The following is an 18,058-nucleotide window of genomic DNA, read 5'->3' as shown; positions in this document are numbered from 1 at the left end:
TTTTCAGTAGTGTTGAAATGCTAAAAGCCCCCCCCCCCCCTACCCCACCCCACCCTCACCAAAAAAAAAAAAAAAAAAAAAAAAAAAAAATGGATTTGGCTTGAAAAGAAATTCAAATTTGCCGCCTTGAGTGTTGTAGTGTTGGAGATTAAGGCCTTGGTTTCGCACGATAGTACCGGTCAAATATTTGGAAAAAAAGGGTGCGAGTGTTGCATAGCCGGCACATATCAGGTAAAAGTGTAATGGGACTTGTGCAGGTGTTTGGGGTGACTTTAGACCTGTTAGATGTGATATTTGGAGGTGCAAAGAAACCGGATGTGCCATTTTCCTAGATTGTAGTAACTGCTGGTGCATGCTGGGAGTCTATACAAGCCTCATGTTGTCAGATGTTGTGAAGATGCACTGGATTTGACCGTGTGTGTTGTGGATTGTGGAATTGAATATACAGTTTGTAATGGCTCATCCTATGTGTTCTAATTCACGGAGACAATGTCTTTCAGTCATTTCACCCAAGGAGGCATGCATATACGGATTGATAGGCTTTGACAACAAACAACCAAAATGGCGGCCGGTGAATTAGAAAGTGTCTGAGTGCATGTAGGATATCTGAACGGAGAATAGGAGTACTGCATCCCATCTGATCCTGCAGGTAAGTGTTTATTTGTTTACAATGACAGTCAGGATGGAATGTCAATGAGTTCAACTGTCAAGTAAAGTTGCATCATCATTATAAAAAAAAACAAAACTTAGTCTTTATGTTGATGCAGGCAGACAATTGAATCTGGCCTATGTCTTTTCATGAATGTAAATGGAATTCATGTTTGATTGACAAGACAGTCAAGAAATGGAAGAAGTGGGTGTAGGTCAGATGTGTAGGTGTAGGTCAGATTAGCTAGAATCCTGTAATTGTTGCATGGCATGAGACCGGTCAAAATAGTGTATTGAAACAGCTGATCACAATCAGATCACTTGAAGGGTGGGGGATTTCTTCCTTGGGGACGACAGGCGTGATGGGTGGGTTGGCCTTACTCGTGGAGACTGGCCCCTGGATGCGTGACCTTGACCTTTGACCTTGACCCACTTTCAAGGTCAAACCTCAAAAATCCTGTTGTTGGGCATGAAACCGGTCAAAATAGTGTATTATAAACAGCTGATGACAGACAGATCACTTGAAGGGTGGGGGGTTTCTTCCTTGGGGACGACAGGCGTGATGGGTGGGTTGGCCTTACTCGTGGAGACTGGCCCCTTGATGCCTGACCTTGACCTTTGACCTTGACCCACGTTCAAGGTAAAACTTCAAAAACCCATGGGGGAGAAAGTGTGACCTTGACCTTTGACCTTGACCTCATTTTGAAGGTCAGAGAGGTCACGGGGCTTCGTTTAAGTGGTCCCGCGTCTCTATCTACATCCGTGAAGAAGTTGTGGGCTCGAACGACGACGTCGGAGACTTTCGGGGGCGAGAACCGTGCTTCGGGGTTCTAGGTTTCCCTCGGTCAACTTCTCTGTGCGAGAGTGTTTCATCTGGAATTCGTCGGCGAAGGTCTCGCCTCTCCACGACTTGTGGTCTAGTGGGAGTAGCGATAACGGGGTTTTCGACGTTAAGTCGCCGCCTTTCGCAGAGCGGTCAAAGTTCAGAGTTGTAATTCAGGATTCCGAGACCGGTCCAGAATTCCATGCTGACCCATGTGATATTTCGATGCTATCTGAAGCGGGAAAGAGCGTATAAAAAGTGCCATTTTCTGGCCATTCTGGATGACCTTGACCTTTGACCTTGACCTACTTTTTCAAGGTCAAGGTCACCCAACCCGTCCCAGTGGGTTCCGTCTCTCTACGACGAAGACTTTAGGAGTCGTCAATTTGTAGGGGACAAATCGCAAAACATGAGGGGGGCATTAACTCCCTTTAGGGGACACCGAATCCCTTCATTTGAAATTCTTCGCTTCTACTCATTGACCTCTATGCTTCAGCAAAGGTTTCATCCTCCTATCATTTACGGTTAAAAAGGAGTAGCGATAACAATGATTTCTGCTAACAGGTCCGATAACTCTGTAAGGGGTCAAAGTTCCATGACGCAGGGTGAAATGTATTCGTTTCTCAAGAAGTGCTCTAGGATGGACTCTAAAGTTTTTCGATAAGTCTTAAGACGAAAATTTTTTTTGACGGCAGGAAAATAATAATAATAAACAGAACAATAACAATAGGACTTTCCACAGAAAGGTGGAAAGCCCTAATAATTGAGACGAAAGTGCCACGTATTGAATACATTTGGCATTCCTAGGTCAGAATGGGAACTTGAGTCATGCAAGTGACATTTTCACGTTAAAAAATGCGCGTTTGCCTAAATTTGGATTTCTCGTATTCTGTTGATTTCTACATTTCAAGATTGGCAACTGACCAGGTGTAAAGGTGCACATTTTCCGTTCTCGGATGGAAAAAGGGGTGGGTTCGATTCCCCCGGTCAGTTCACAAGGAAATGTTGAGTCGCCGTGCTTAAAAAAAATCAATTTTCGCATTCGTCAAGGCGTAAAAGAATGGCAGGTGGTGAGTGTTTAAAACACTAGTGATCCTAATTGTTCGCGAACAATTAGAGGGCTTCCCACCTTCTAGCAGTTTTTCAGTAGTGTTGAAATGCTAAAAGCCCCCCCCCCCCCCCCCTACCCCACCCCACCCTCACCAAAAAAAAAAAAAAAAAAAAAAAAAAAAAATGGATTTGGCTTGAAAAGAAATTCAAATTTGCCGCCTTGAGTGTTGTAGTGTTGGAGATTAAGGCCTTGGTTTCGCACGATAGTACCGGTCAAATATTTGGAAAAAAAGGGTGCGAGTGTTGCATAGCCGGCACATATCAGGTAAAAGTGTAATGGGACTTGTGCAGGTGTTTGGGGTGACTTTAGACCTGTTAGATGTGATATTTGGAGGTGCAAAGAAACCGGATGTGCCATTTTCCTAGATTGTAGTAACTGCTGGTGCATGCTGGGAGTCTATACAAGCCTCATGTTGTCAGATGTTGTGAAGATGCACTGGATTTGACCGTGTGTGTTGTGGATTGTGGAATTGAATATACAGTTTGTAATGGCTCATCCTATGTGTTCTAATTCACGGAGACAATGTCTTTCAGTCATTTCACCCAAGGAGGCATGCATATACGGATTGATAGGCTTTGACAACAAACAACCAAAATGGCGGCCGGTGAATTAGAAAGTGTCTGAGTGCATGTAGGATATCTGAACGGAGAATAGGAGTACTGCATCCCATCTGATCCTGCAGGTAAGTGTTTATTTGTTTACAATGACAGTCAGGATGGAATGTCAATGAGTTCAACTGTCAAGTAAAGTTGCATCATCATTATAAAAAAAAAAAAAACTTAGTCTTTATGTTGATGCAGGCAGACAATTGAATCTGGCCTATGTCTTTTCATGAATGTAAATGGAATTCATGTTTGATTGACAAGACAGTCAAGAAATGGAAGAAGTGGGTGTAGGTCAGATGTGTAGGTGTAGGTCAGATTAGCTAGAATCCTGTAATTGTTGCATGGCATGAGACCGGTCAAAATAGTGTATTGAAACAGCTGATCACAATCAGATCACTTGAAGGGTGGGGGATTTCTTCCTTGGGGACGACAGGCGTGATGGGTGGGTTGGCCTTACTCGTGGAGACTGGCCCCTGGATGCGTGACCTTGACCTTTGACCTTGACCCACTTTCAAGGTCAAACCTCAAAAATCCTGTTGTTGGGCATGAAACCGGTCAAAATAGTGTATTATAAACAGCTGATGACAGACAGATCACTTGAAGGGTGGGGGGTTTCTTCCTTGGGGACGACAGGCGTGATGGGTGGGTTGGCCTTACTCGTGGAGACTGGCCCCTTGATGCCTGACCTTGACCTTTGACCTTGACCCACGTTCAAGGTAAAACTTCAAAAACCCATGGGGGAGAAAGTGTGACCTTGACCTTTGACCTTGACCTCATTTTGAAGGTCAGAGAGGTCACGGGGCTTCGTTTAAGTGGTCCCGCGTCTCTATCTACATCCGTGAAGAAGTTGTGGGCTCGAACGACGACGTCGGAGACTTTCGGGGGCGAGAACCGTGCTTCGGGGTTCTAGGTTTCCCTCGGTCAACTTCTCTGTGCGAGAGTGTTTCATCTGGAATTCGTCGGCGAAGGTCTCGCCTCTCCACGACTTGTGGTCTAGTGGGAGTAGCGATAACGGGGTTTTCGACGTTAAGTCGCCGCCTTTCGCAGAGCGGTCAAAGTTCAGAGTTGTAATTCAGGATTCCGAGACCGGTCCAGAATTCCATGCTGACCCATGTGATATTTCGATGCTATCTGAAGCGGGAAAGAGCGTATAAAAAGTGCCATTTTCTGGCCATTCTGGATGACCTTGACCTTTGACCTTGACCTACTTTTTCAAGGTCAAGGTCACCCAACCCGTCCCAGTGGGTTCCGTCTCTCTACGACGAAGACTTTAGGAGTCGTCAATTTGTAGGGGACAAATCGCAAAACATGAGGGGGGCATTAACTCCCTTTAGGGGACACCGAATCCCTTCATTTGAAATTCTTCGCTTCTACTCATTGACCTCTATGCTTCAGCAAAGGTTTCATCCTCCTATCATTTACGGTTAAAAAGGAGTAGCGATAACAATGATTTCTGCTAACAGGTCCGATAACTCTGTAAGGGGTCAAAGTTCCATGACGCAGGGTGAAATGTATTCGTTTCTCAAGAAGTGCTCTAGGATGGACTCTAAAGTTTTTCGATAAGTCTTAAGACGAAAATTTTTTTTGACGGCAGGAAAATAATAATAATAAACAGAACAATAACAATAGGACTTTCCACAGAAAGGTGGAAAGCCCTAATAATTGAGACGAAAGTGCCACGTATTGAATACATTTGGCATTCCTAGGTCAGAATGGGAACTTGAGTCATGCAAGTGACATTTTCACGTTAAAAAATGCGCGTTTGCCTAAATTTGGATTTCTCGTATTCTGTTGATTTCTACATTTCAAGATTGGCAACTGACCAGGTGTAAAGGTGCACATTTTCCGTTCTCGGATGGAAAAAGGGGTGGGTTCGATTCCCCCGGTCAGTTCACAAGGAAATGTTGAGTCGCCGTGCTTAAAAAAAATCAATTTTCGCATTCGTCAAGGCGTAAAAGAATGGCAGGTGGTGAGTGTTTAAAACACTAGTGATCCTAATTGTTCGCGAACAATTAGAGGGCTTCCCACCTTCTAGCGGTTTTTCAGTAGTGTTGAAATGCTAAAAGCCCCCCCCCCCCCCTACCCCACCCCACCCTCACCAAAAAAAAAAAAAAAAAAAAAAAAAAAAAAATGGATTTGGCTTGAAAAGAAATTCAAATTTGCCGCCTTGAGTGTTGTAGTGTTGGAGATTAAGGCCTTGGTTTCGCACGATAGTACCGGTCAAATATTTGGAAAAAAAGGGTGCGAGTGTTGCATAGCCGGCACATATCAGGTAAAAGTGTAATGGGACTTGTGCAGGTGTTTGGGGTGACTTTAGACCTGTTAGATGTGATATTTGGAGGTGCAAAGAAACCGGATGTGCCATTTTCCTAGATTGTAGTAACTGCTGGTGCATGCTGGGAGTCTATACAAGCCTCATGTTGTCAGATGTTGTGAAGATGCACTGGATTTGACCGTGTGTGTTGTGGATTGTGGAATTGAATATACAGTTTGTAATGGCTCATCCTATGTGTTCTAATTCACGGAGACAATGTCTTTCAGTCATTTCACCCAAGGAGGCATGCATATACGGATTGATAGGCTTTGACAACAAACAACCAAAATGGCGGCCGGTGAATTAGAAAGTGTCTGAGTGCATGTAGGATATCTGAACGGAGAATAGGAGTACTGCATCCCATCTGATCCTGCAGGTAAGTGTTTATTTGTTTACAATGACAGTCAGGATGGAATGTCAATGAGTTCAACTGTCAAGTAAAGTTGCATCATCATTATAAAAAAAAACAAAACTTAGTCTTTATGTTGATGCAGGCAGACAATTGAATCTGGCCTATGTCTTTTCATGAATGTAAATGGAATTCATGTTTGATTGACAAGACAGTCAAGAAATGGAAGAAGTGGGTGTAGGTCAGATGTGTAGGTGTAGGTCAGATTAGCTAGAATCCTGTAATTGTTGCATGGCATGAGACCGGTCAAAATAGTGTATTGAAACAGCTGATCACAATCAGATCACTTGAAGGGTGGGGGATTTCTTCCTTGGGGACGACAGGCGTGATGGGTGGGTTGGCCTTACTCGTGGAGACTGGCCCCTGGATGCGTGACCTTGACCTTTGACCTTGACCCACTTTCAAGGTCAAACCTCAAAAATCCTGTTGTTGGGCATGAAACCGGTCAAAATAGTGTATTATAAACAGCTGATGACAGACAGATCACTTGAAGGGTGGGGGGTTTCTTCCTTGGGGACGACAGGCGTGATGGGTGGGTTGGCCTTACTCGTGGAGACTGGCCCCTTGATGCCTGACCTTGACCTTTGACCTTGACCCACGTTCAAGGTAAAACTTCAAAAACCCATGGGGGAGAAAGTGTGACCTTGACCTTTGACCTTGACCTCATTTTGAAGGTCAGAGAGGTCACGGGGCTTCGTTTAAGTGGTCCCGCGTCTCTATCTACATCCGTGAAGAAGTTGTGGGCTCGAACGACGACGTCGGAGACTTTCGGGGGCGAGAACCGTGCTTCGGGGTTCTAGGTTTCCCTCGGTCAACTTCTCTGTGCGAGAGTGTTTCATCTGGAATTCGTCGGCGAAGGTCTCGCCTCTCCACGACTTGTGGTCTAGTGGGAGTAGCGATAACGGGGTTTTCGACGTTAAGTCGCCGCCTTTCGCAGAGCGGTCAAAGTTCAGAGTTGTAATTCAGGATTCCGAGACCGGTCCAGAATTCCATGCTGACCCATGTGATATTTCGATGCTATCTGAAGCGGGAAAGAGCGTATAAAAAGTGCCATTTTCTGGCCATTCTGGATGACCTTGACCTTTGACCTTGACCTACTTTTTCAAGGTCAAGGTCACCCAACCCGTCCCAGTGGGTTCCGTCTCTCTACGACGAAGACTTTAGGAGTCGTCAATTTGTAGGGGACAAATCGCAAAACATGAGGGGGGCATTAACTCCCTTTAGGGGACACCGAATCCCTTCATTTGAAATTCTTCGCTTCTACTCATTGACCTCTATGCTTCAGCAAAGGTTTCATCCTCCTATCATTTACGGTTAAAAAGGAGTAGCGATAACAATGATTTCTGCTAACAGGTCCGATAACTCTGTAAGGGGTCAAAGTTCCATGACGCAGGGTGAAATGTATTCGTTTCTCAAGAAGTGCTCTAGGATGGACTCTAAAGTTTTTCGATAAGTCTTAAGACGAAAATTTTTTTTGACGGCAGGAAAATAATAATAATAAACAGAACAATAACAATAGGACTTTCCACAGAAAGGTGGAAAGCCCTAATAATTGAGACGAAAGTGCCACGTATTGAATACATTTGGCATTCCTAGGTCAGAATGGGAACTTGAGTCATGCAAGTGACATTTTCACGTTAAAAAATGCGCGTTTGCCTAAATTTGGATTTCTCGTATTCTGTTGATTTCTACATTTCAAGATTGGCAACTGACCAGGTGTAAAGGTGCACATTTTCCGTTCTCGGATGGAAAAAGGGGTGGGTTCGATTCCCCCGGTCAGTTCACAAGGAAATGTTGAGTCGCCGTGCTTAAAAAAAATCAATTTTCGCATTCGTCAAGGCGTAAAAGAATGGCAGGTGGTGAGTGTTTAAAACACTAGTGATCCTAATTGTTCGCGAACAATTAGAGGGCTTCCCACCTTCTAGCGGTTTTTCAGTAGTGTTGAAATGCTAAAAGCCCCCCCCCCCCCCTACCCCACCCCACCCTCACCAAAAAAAAAAAAAAAAAAAAAAAAAAAAAAATGGATTTGGCTTGAAAAGAAATTCAAATTTGCCGCCTTGAGTGTTGTAGTGTTGGAGATTAAGGCCTTGGTTTCGCACGATAGTACCGGTCAAATATTTGGAAAAAAAGGGTGCGAGTGTTGCATAGCCGGCACATATCAGGTAAAAGTGTAATGGGACTTGTGCAGGTGTTTGGGGTGACTTTAGACCTGTTAGATGTGATATTTGGAGGTGCAAAGAAACCGGATGTGCCATTTTCCTAGATTGTAGTAACTGCTGGTGCATGCTGGGAGTCTATACAAGCCTCATGTTGTCAGATGTTGTGAAGATGCACTGGATTTGACCGTGTGTGTTGTGGATTGTGGAATTGAATATACAGTTTGTAATGGCTCATCCTATGTGTTCTAATTCACGGAGACAATGTCTTTCAGTCATTTCACCCAAGGAGGCATGCATATACGGATTGATAGGCTTTGACAACAAACAACCAAAATGGCGGCCGGTGAATTAGAAAGTGTCTGAGTGCATGTAGGATATCTGAACGGAGAATAGGAGTACTGCATCCCATCTGATCCTGCAGGTAAGTGTTTATTTGTTTACAATGACAGTCAGGATGGAATGTCAATGAGTTCAACTGTCAAGTAAAGTTGCATCATCATTATAAAAAAAAACAAAACTTAGTCTTTATGTTGATGCAGGCAGACAATTGAATCTGGCCTATGTCTTTTCATGAATGTAAATGGAATTCATGTTTGATTGACAAGACAGTCAAGAAATGGAAGAAGTGGGTGTAGGTCAGATGTGTAGGTGTAGGTCAGATTAGCTAGAATCCTGTAATTGTTGCATGGCATGAGACCGGTCAAAATAGTGTATTGAAACAGCTGATCACAATCAGATCACTTGAAGGGTGGGGGATTTCTTCCTTGGGGACGACAGGCGTGATGGGTGGGTTGGCCTTACTCGTGGAGACTGGCCCCTGGATGCGTGACCTTGACCTTTGACCTTGACCCACTTTCAAGGTCAAACCTCAAAAATCCTGTTGTTGGGCATGAAACCGGTCAAAATAGTGTATTATAAACAGCTGATGACAGACAGATCACTTGAAGGGTGGGGGGTTTCTTCCTTGGGGACGACAGGCGTGATGGGTGGGTTGGCCTTACTCGTGGAGACTGGCCCCTTGATGCCTGACCTTGACCTTTGACCTTGACCCACGTTCAAGGTAAAACTTCAAAAACCCATGGGGGAGAAAGTGTGACCTTGACCTTTGACCTTGACCTCATTTTGAAGGTCAGAGAGGTCACGGGGCTTCGTTTAAGTGGTCCCGCGTCTCTATCTACATCCGTGAAGAAGTTGTGGGCTCGAACGACGACGTCGGAGACTTTCGGGGGCGAGAACCGTGCTTCGGGGTTCTAGGTTTCCCTCGGTCAACTTCTCTGTGCGAGAGTGTTTCATCTGGAATTCGTCGGCGAAGGTCTCGCCTCTCCACGACTTGTGGTCTAGTGGGAGTAGCGATAACGGGGTTTTCGACGTTAAGTCGCCGCCTTTCGCAGAGCGGTCAAAGTTCAGAGTTGTAATTCAGGATTCCGAGACCGGTCCAGAATTCCATGCTGACCCATGTGATATTTCGATGCTATCTGAAGCGGGAAAGAGCGTATAAAAAGTGCCATTTTCTGGCCATTCTGGATGACCTTGACCTTTGACCTTGACCTACTTTTTCAAGGTCAAGGTCACCCAACCCGTCCCAGTGGGTTCCGTCTCTCTACGACGAAGACTTTAGGAGTCGTCAATTTGTAGGGGACAAATCGCAAAACATGAGGGGGGCATTAACTCCCTTTAGGGGACACCGAATCCCTTCATTTGAAATTCTTCGCTTCTACTCATTGACCTCTATGCTTCAGCAAAGGTTTCATCCTCCTATCATTTACGGTTAAAAAGGAGTAGCGATAACAATGATTTCTGCTAACAGGTCCGATAACTCTGTAAGGGGTCAAAGTTCCATGACGCAGGGTGAAATGTATTCGTTTCTCAAGAAGTGCTCTAGGATGGACTCTAAAGTTTTTCGATAAGTCTTAAGACGAAAATTTTTTTTGACGGCAGGAAAATAATAATAATAAACAGAACAATAACAATAGGACTTTCCACAGAAAGGTGGAAAGCCCTAATAATTGAGACGAAAGTGCCACGTATTGAATACATTTGGCATTCCTAGGTCAGAATGGGAACTTGAGTCATGCAAGTGACATTTTCACGTTAAAAAATGCGCGTTTGCCTAAATTTGGATTTCTCGTATTCTGTTGATTTCTACATTTCAAGATTGGCAACTGACCAGGTGTAAAGGTGCACATTTTCCGTTCTCGGATGGAAAAAGGGGTGGGTTCGATTCCCCCGGTCAGTTCACAAGGAAATGTTGAGTCGCCGTGCTTAAAAAAAATCAATTTTCGCATTCGTCAAGGCGTAAAAGAATGGCAGGTGGTGAGTGTTTAAAACACTAGTGATCCTAATTGTTCGCGAACAATTAGAGGGCTTCCCACCTTCTAGCGGTTTTTCAGTAGTGTTGAAATGCTAAAAGCCCCCCCCCCCCCCCTACCCCACCCCACCCTCACCAAAAAAAAAAAAAAAAAAAAAAAAAAAAATGGATTTGGCTTGAAAAGAAATTCAAATTTGCCGCCTTGAGTGTTGTAGTGTTGGAGATTAAGGCCTTGGTTTCGCACGATAGTACCGGTCAAATATTTGGAAAAAAAGGGTGCGAGTGTTGCATAGCCGGCACATATCAGGTAAAAGTGTAATGGGACTTGTGCAGGTGTTTGGGGTGACTTTAGACCTGTTAGATGTGATATTTGGAGGTGCAAAGAAACCGGATGTGCCATTTTCCTAGATTGTAGTAACTGCTGGTGCATGCTGGGAGTCTATACAAGCCTCATGTTGTCAGATGTTGTGAAGATGCACTGGATTTGACCGTGTGTGTTGTGGATTGTGGAATTGAATATACAGTTTGTAATGGCTCATCCTATGTGTTCTAATTCACGGAGACAATGTCTTTCAGTCATTTCACCCAAGGAGGCATGCATATACGGATTGATAGGCTTTGACAACAAACAACCAAAATGGCGGCCGGTGAATTAGAAAGTGTCTGAGTGCATGTAGGATATCTGAACGGAGAATAGGAGTACTGCATCCCATCTGATCCTGCAGGTAAGTGTTTATTTGTTTACAATGACAGTCAGGATGGAATGTCAATGAGTTCAACTGTCAAGTAAAGTTGCATCATCATTATAAAAAAAAACAAAACTTAGTCTTTATGTTGATGCAGGCAGACAATTGAATCTGGCCTATGTCTTTTCATGAATGTAAATGGAATTCATGTTTGATTGACAAGACAGTCAAGAAATGGAAGAAGTGGGTGTAGGTCAGATGTGTAGGTGTAGGTCAGATTAGCTAGAATCCTGTAATTGTTGCATGGCATGAGACCGGTCAAAATAGTGTATTGAAACAGCTGATCACAATCAGATCACTTGAAGGGTGGGGGATTTCTTCCTTGGGGACGACAGGCGTGATGGGTGGGTTGGCCTTACTCGTGGAGACTGGCCCCTGGATGCGTGACCTTGACCTTTGACCTTGACCCACTTTCAAGGTCAAACCTCAAAAATCCTGTTGTTGGGCATGAAACCGGTCAAAATAGTGTATTATAAACAGCTGATGACAGACAGATCACTTGAAGGGTGGGGGGTTTCTTCCTTGGGGACGACAGGCGTGATGGGTGGGTTGGCCTTACTCGTGGAGACTGGCCCCTTGATGCCTGACCTTGACCTTTGACCTTGACCCACGTTCAAGGTAAAACTTCAAAAACCCATGGGGGAGAAAGTGTGACCTTGACCTTTGACCTTGACCTCATTTTGAAGGTCAGAGAGGTCACGGGGCTTCGTTTAAGTGGTCCCGCGTCTCTATCTACATCCGTGAAGAAGTTGTGGGCTCGAACGACGACGTCGGAGACTTTCGGGGGCGAGAACCGTGCTTCGGGGTTCTAGGTTTCCCTCGGTCAACTTCTCTGTGCGAGAGTGTTTCATCTGGAATTCGTCGGCGAAGGTCTCGCCTCTCCACGACTTGTGGTCTAGTGGGAGTAGCGATAACGGGGTTTTCGACGTTAAGTCGCCGCCTTTCGCAGAGCGGTCAAAGTTCAGAGTTGTAATTCAGGATTCCGAGACCGGTCCAGAATTCCATGCTGACCCATGTGATATTTCGATGCTATCTGAAGCGGGAAAGAGCGTATAAAAAGTGCCATTTTCTGGCCATTCTGGATGACCTTGACCTTTGACCTTGACCTACTTTTTCAAGGTCAAGGTCACCCAACCCGTCCCAGTGGGTTCCGTCTCTCTACGACGAAGACTTTAGGAGTCGTCAATTTGTAGGGGACAAATCGCAAAACATGAGGGGGGCATTAACTCCCTTTAGGGGACACCGAATCCCTTCATTTGAAATTCTTCGCTTCTACTCATTGACCTCTATGCTTCAGCAAAGGTTTCATCCTCCTATCATTTACGGTTAAAAAGGAGTAGCGATAACAATGATTTCTGCTAACAGGTCCGATAACTCTGTAAGGGGTCAAAGTTCCATGACGCAGGGTGAAATGTATTCGTTTCTCAAGAAGTGCTCTAGGATGGACTCTAAAGTTTTTCGATAAGTCTTAAGACGAAAATTTTTTTTGACGGCAGGAAAATAATAATAATAAACAGAACAATAACAATAGGACTTTCCACAGAAAGGTGGAAAGCCCTAATAATTGAGACGAAAGTGCCACGTATTGAATACATTTGGCATTCCTAGGTCAGAATGGGAACTTGAGTCATGCAAGTGACATTTTCACGTTAAAAAATGCGCGTTTGCCTAAATTTGGATTTCTCGTATTCTGTTGATTTCTACATTTCAAGATTGGCAACTGACCAGGTGTAAAGGTGCACATTTTCCGTTCTCGGATGGAAAAAGGGGTGGGTTCGATTCCCCCGGTCAGTTCACAAGGAAATGTTGAGTCGCCGTGCTTAAAAAAAATCAATTTTCGCATTCGTCAAGGCGTAAAAGAATGGCAGGTGGTGAGTGTTTAAAACACTAGTGATCCTAATTGTTCGCGAACAATTAGAGGGCTTCCCACCTTCTAGCGGTTTTTCAGTAGTGTTGAAATGCTAAAAGCCCCCCCCCCCCCCCCTACCCCACCCCACCCTCACCAAAAAAAAAAAAAAAAAAAAAAAAAAAAAATGGATTTGGCTTGAAAAGAAATTCAAATTTGCCGCCTTGAGTGTTGTAGTGTTGGAGATTAAGGCCTTGGTTTCGCACGATAGTACCGGTCAAATATTTGGAAAAAAAGGGTGCGAGTGTTGCATAGCCGGCACATATCAGGTAAAAGTGTAATGGGACTTGTGCAGGTGTTTGGGGTGACTTTAGACCTGTTAGATGTGATATTTGGAGGTGCAAAGAAACCGGATGTGCCATTTTCCTAGATTGTAGTAACTGCTGGTGCATGCTGGGAGTCTATACAAGCCTCATGTTGTCAGATGTTGTGAAGATGCACTGGATTTGACCGTGTGTGTTGTGGATTGTGGAATTGAATATACAGTTTGTAATGGCTCATCCTATGTGTTCTAATTCACGGAGACAATGTCTTTCAGTCATTTCACCCAAGGAGGCATGCATATACGGATTGATAGGCTTTGACAACAAACAACCAAAATGGCGGCCGGTGAATTAGAAAGTGTCTGAGTGCATGTAGGATATCTGAACGGAGAATAGGAGTACTGCATCCCATCTGATCCTGCAGGTAAGTGTTTATTTGTTTACAATGACAGTCAGGATGGAATGTCAATGAGTTCAACTGTCAAGTAAAGTTGCATCATCATTATAAAAAAAAACAAAACTTAGTCTTTATGTTGATGCAGGCAGACAATTGAATCTGGCCTATGTCTTTTCATGAATGTAAATGGAATTCATGTTTGATTGACAAGACAGTCAAGAAATGGAAGAAGTGGGTGTAGGTCAGATGTGTAGGTGTAGGTCAGATTAGCTAGAATCCTGTAATTGTTGCATGGCATGAGACCGGTCAAAATAGTGTATTGAAACAGCTGATCACAATCAGATCACTTGAAGGGTGGGGGATTTCTTCCTTGGGGACGACAGGCGTGATGGGTGGGTTGGCCTTACTCGTGGAGACTGGCCCCTGGATGCGTGACCTTGACCTTTGACCTTGACCCACTTTCAAGGTCAAACCTCAAAAATCCTGTTGTTGGGCATGAAACCGGTCAAAATAGTGTATTATAAACAGCTGATGACAGACAGATCACTTGAAGGGTGGGGGGTTTCTTCCTTGGGGACGACAGGCGTGATGGGTGGGTTGGCCTTACTCGTGGAGACTGGCCCCTTGATGCCTGACCTTGACCTTTGACCTTGACCCACGTTCAAGGTAAAACTTCAAAAACCCATGGGGGAGAAAGTGTGACCTTGACCTTTGACCTTGACCTCATTTTGAAGGTCAGAGAGGTCACGGGGCTTCGTTTAAGTGGTCCCGCGTCTCTATCTACATCCGTGAAGAAGTTGTGGGCTCGAACGACGACGTCGGAGACTTTCGGGGGCGAGAACCGTGCTTCGGGGTTCTAGGTTTCCCTCGGTCAACTTCTCTGTGCGAGAGTGTTTCATCTGGAATTCGTCGGCGAAGGTCTCGCCTCTCCACGACTTGTGGTCTAGTGGGAGTAGCGATAACGGGGTTTTCGACGTTAAGTCGCCGCCTTTCGCAGAGCGGTCAAAGTTCAGAGTTGTAATTCAGGATTCCGAGACCGGTCCAGAATTCCATGCTGACCCATGTGATATTTCGATGCTATCTGAAGCGGGAAAGAGCGTATAAAAAGTGCCATTTTCTGGCCATTCTGGATGACCTTGACCTTTGACCTTGACCTACTTTTTCAAGGTCAAGGTCACCCAACCCGTCCCAGTGGGTTCCGTCTCTCTACGACGAAGACTTTAGGAGTCGTCAATTTGTAGGGGACAAATCGCAAAACATGAGGGGGGCATTAACTCCCTTTAGGGGACACCGAATCCCTTCATTTGAAATTCTTCGCTTCTACTCATTGACCTCTATGCTTCAGCAAAGGTTTCATCCTCCTATCATTTACGGTTAAAAAGGAGTAGCGATAACAATGATTTCTGCTAACAGGTCCGATAACTCTGTAAGGGGTCAAAGTTCCATGACGCAGGGTGAAATGTATTCGTTTCTCAAGAAGTGCTCTAGGATGGACTCTAAAGTTTTTCGATAAGTCTTAAGACGAAAATTTTTTTTGACGGCAGGAAAATAATAATAATAAACAGAACAATAACAATAGGACTTTCCACAGAAAGGTGGAAAGCCCTAATAATTGAGACGAAAGTGCCACGTATTGAATACATTTGGCATTCCTAGGTCAGAATGGGAACTTGAGTCATGCAAGTGACATTTTCACGTTAAAAAATGCGCGTTTGCCTAAATTTGGATTTCTCGTATTCTGTTGATTTCTACATTTCAAGATTGGCAACTGACCAGGTGTAAAGGTGCACATTTTCCGTTCTCGGATGGAAAAAGGGGTGGGTTCGATTCCCCCGGTCAGTTCACAAGGAAATGTTGAGTCGCCGTGCTTAAAAAAAATCAATTTTCGCATTCGTCAAGGCGTAAAAGAATGGCAGGTGGTGAGTGTTTAAAACACTAGTGATCCTAATTGTTCGCGAACAATTAGAGGGCTTCCCACCTTCTAGCGGTTTTTCAGTAGTGTTGAAATGCTAAAAGCCCCCCCCCCCCCCTACCCCACCCCACCCTCACCAAAAAAAAAAAAAAAAAAAAAAAAAAAAAAATGGATTTGGCTTGAAAAGAAATTCAAATTTGCCGCCTTGAGTGTTGTAGTGTTGGAGATTAAGGCCTTGGTTTCGCACGATAGTACCGGTCAAATATTTGGAAAAAAAGGGTGCGAGTGTTGCATAGCCGGCACATATCAGGTAAAAGTGTAATGGGACTTGTGCAGGTGTTTGGGGTGACTTTAGACCTGTTAGATGTGATATTTGGAGGTGCAAAGAAACCGGATGTGCCATTTTCCTAGATTGTAGTAACTGCTGGTGCATGCTGGGAGTCTATACAAGCCTCATGTTGTCAGATGTTGTGAAGATGCACTGGATTTGACCGTGTGTGTTGTGGATTGTGGAATTGAATATACAGTTTGTAATGGCTCATCCTATGTGTTCTAATTCACGGAGACAATGTCTTTCAGTCATTTCACCCAAGGAGGCATGCATATACGGATTGATAGGCTTTGACAACAAACAACCAAAATGGCGGCCGGTGAATTAGAAAGTGTCTGAGTGCATGTAGGATATCTGAACGGAGAATAGGAGTACTGCATCCCATCTGATCCTGCAGGTAAGTGTTTATTTGTTTACAATGACAGTCAGGATGGAATGTCAATGAGTTCAACTGTCAAGTAAAGTTGCATCATCATTATAAAAAAAAAAAAAACTTAGTCTTTATGTTGATGCAGGCAGACAATTGAATCTGGCCTATGTCTTTTCATGAATGTAAATGGAATTCATGTTTGATTGACAAGACAGTCAAGAAATGGAAGAAGTGGGTGTAGGTCAGATGTGTAGGTGTAGGTCAGATTAGCTAGAATCCTGTAATTGTTGCATGGCATGAGACCGGTCAAAATAGTGTATTGAAACAGCTGATCACAATCAGATCACTTGAAGGGTGGGGGATTTCTTCCTTGGGGACGACAGGCGTGATGGGTGGGTTGGCCTTACTCGTGGAGACTGGCCCCTGGATGCGTGACCTTGACCTTTGACCTTGACCCACTTTCAAGGTCAAACCTCAAAAATCCTGTTGTTGGGCATGAAACCGGTCAAAATAGTGTATTATAAACAGCTGATGACAGACAGATCACTTGAAGGGTGGGGGGTTTCTTCCTTGGGGACGACAGGCGTGATGGGTGGGTTGGCCTTACTCGTGGAGACTGGCCCCTTGATGCCTGACCTTGACCTTTGACCTTGACCCACGTTCAAGGTAAAACTTCAAAAACCCATGGGGGAGAAAGTGTGACCTTGACCTTTGACCTTGACCTCATTTTGAAGGTCAGAGAGGTCACGGGGCTTCGTTTAAGTGGTCCCGCGTCTCTATCTACATCCGTGAAGAAGTTGTGGGCTCGAACGACGACGTCGGAGACTTTCGGGGGCGAGAACCGTGCTTCGGGGTTCTAGGTTTCCCTCGGTCAACTTCTCTGTGCGAGAGTGTTTCATCTGGAATTCGTCGGCGAAGGTCTCGCCTCTCCACGACTTGTGGTCTAGTGGGAGTAGCGATAACGGGGTTTTCGACGTTAAGTCGCCGCCTTTCGCAGAGCGGTCAAAGTTCAGAGTTGTAATTCAGGATTCCGAGACCGGTCCAGAATTCCATGCTGACCCATGTGATATTTCGATGCTATCTGAAGCGGGAAAGAGCGTATAAAAAGTGCCATTTTCTGGCCATTCTGGATGACCTTGACCTTTGACCTTGACCTACTTTTTCAAGGTCAAGGTCACCCAACCCGTCCCAGTGGGTTCCGTCTCTCTACGACGAAGACTTTAGGAGTCGTCAATTTGTAGGGGACAAATCGCAAAACATGAGGGGGGCATTAACTCCCTTTAGGGGACACCGAATCCCTTCATTTGAAATTCTTCGCTTCTACTCATTGACCTCTATGCTTCAGCAAAGGTTTCATCCTCCTATCATTTACGGTTAAAAAGGAGTAGCGATAACAATGATTTCTGCTAACAGGTCCGATAACTCTGTAAGGGGTCAAAGTTCCATGACGCAGGGTGAAATGTATTCGTTTCTCAAGAAGTGCTCTAGGATGGACTCTAAAGTTTTTCGATAAGTCTTAAGACGAAAATTTTTTTTGACGGCAGGAAAATAATAATAATAAACAGAACAATAACAATAGGACTTTCCACAGAAAGGTGGAAAGCCCTAATAATAAACAGAACAATAACAAAAGGTCTTTCCACAGAAAGGTGGAAAGCCCTAATAATGGAGACGAAAGTGCCACGTATTGAATACATTTGGCAATCCTAGGTCAGAATGGGAATCCTTGATGATTTAACGTCCAAAATGCGCGGTC

General features: G+C 44.5%; 1 long non-coding RNA gene across 2 annotated transcripts in view; it reads left to right on the top strand.

Annotated features, from left to right (window-relative positions):
• The window catches only part of LOC130052052 (uncharacterized), a 29,487-nt gene extending 11,657 nt beyond the window's left edge, over positions 1 to 17,830 (top strand). Inside the window, exons 2-3 of one of the 2 annotated variants that reach the window (XR_008800407.1) lie at positions 501 to 649; positions 3,116 to 17,830. This is a non-coding gene — a long non-coding RNA (uncharacterized LOC130052052). Of the gene's footprint in view, positions 1 to 500 lie in introns of both variants that reach the window. The other variant, XR_008800406.1, reaches the window with a different exon arrangement.
• The last annotated feature ends 228 nt before the right edge of the window (positions 17,831 to 18,058 follow it).

This window comes from Ostrea edulis, chromosome 2 (genome assembly GCF_947568905.1).
Source record: "Ostrea edulis chromosome 2, xbOstEdul1.1, whole genome shotgun sequence".
NCBI classification, from domain to species: domain Eukaryota; kingdom Metazoa; phylum Mollusca; class Bivalvia; order Ostreida; family Ostreidae; genus Ostrea; species Ostrea edulis.
This window is presented reverse-complemented; position numbering and strand designations above follow the sequence as displayed.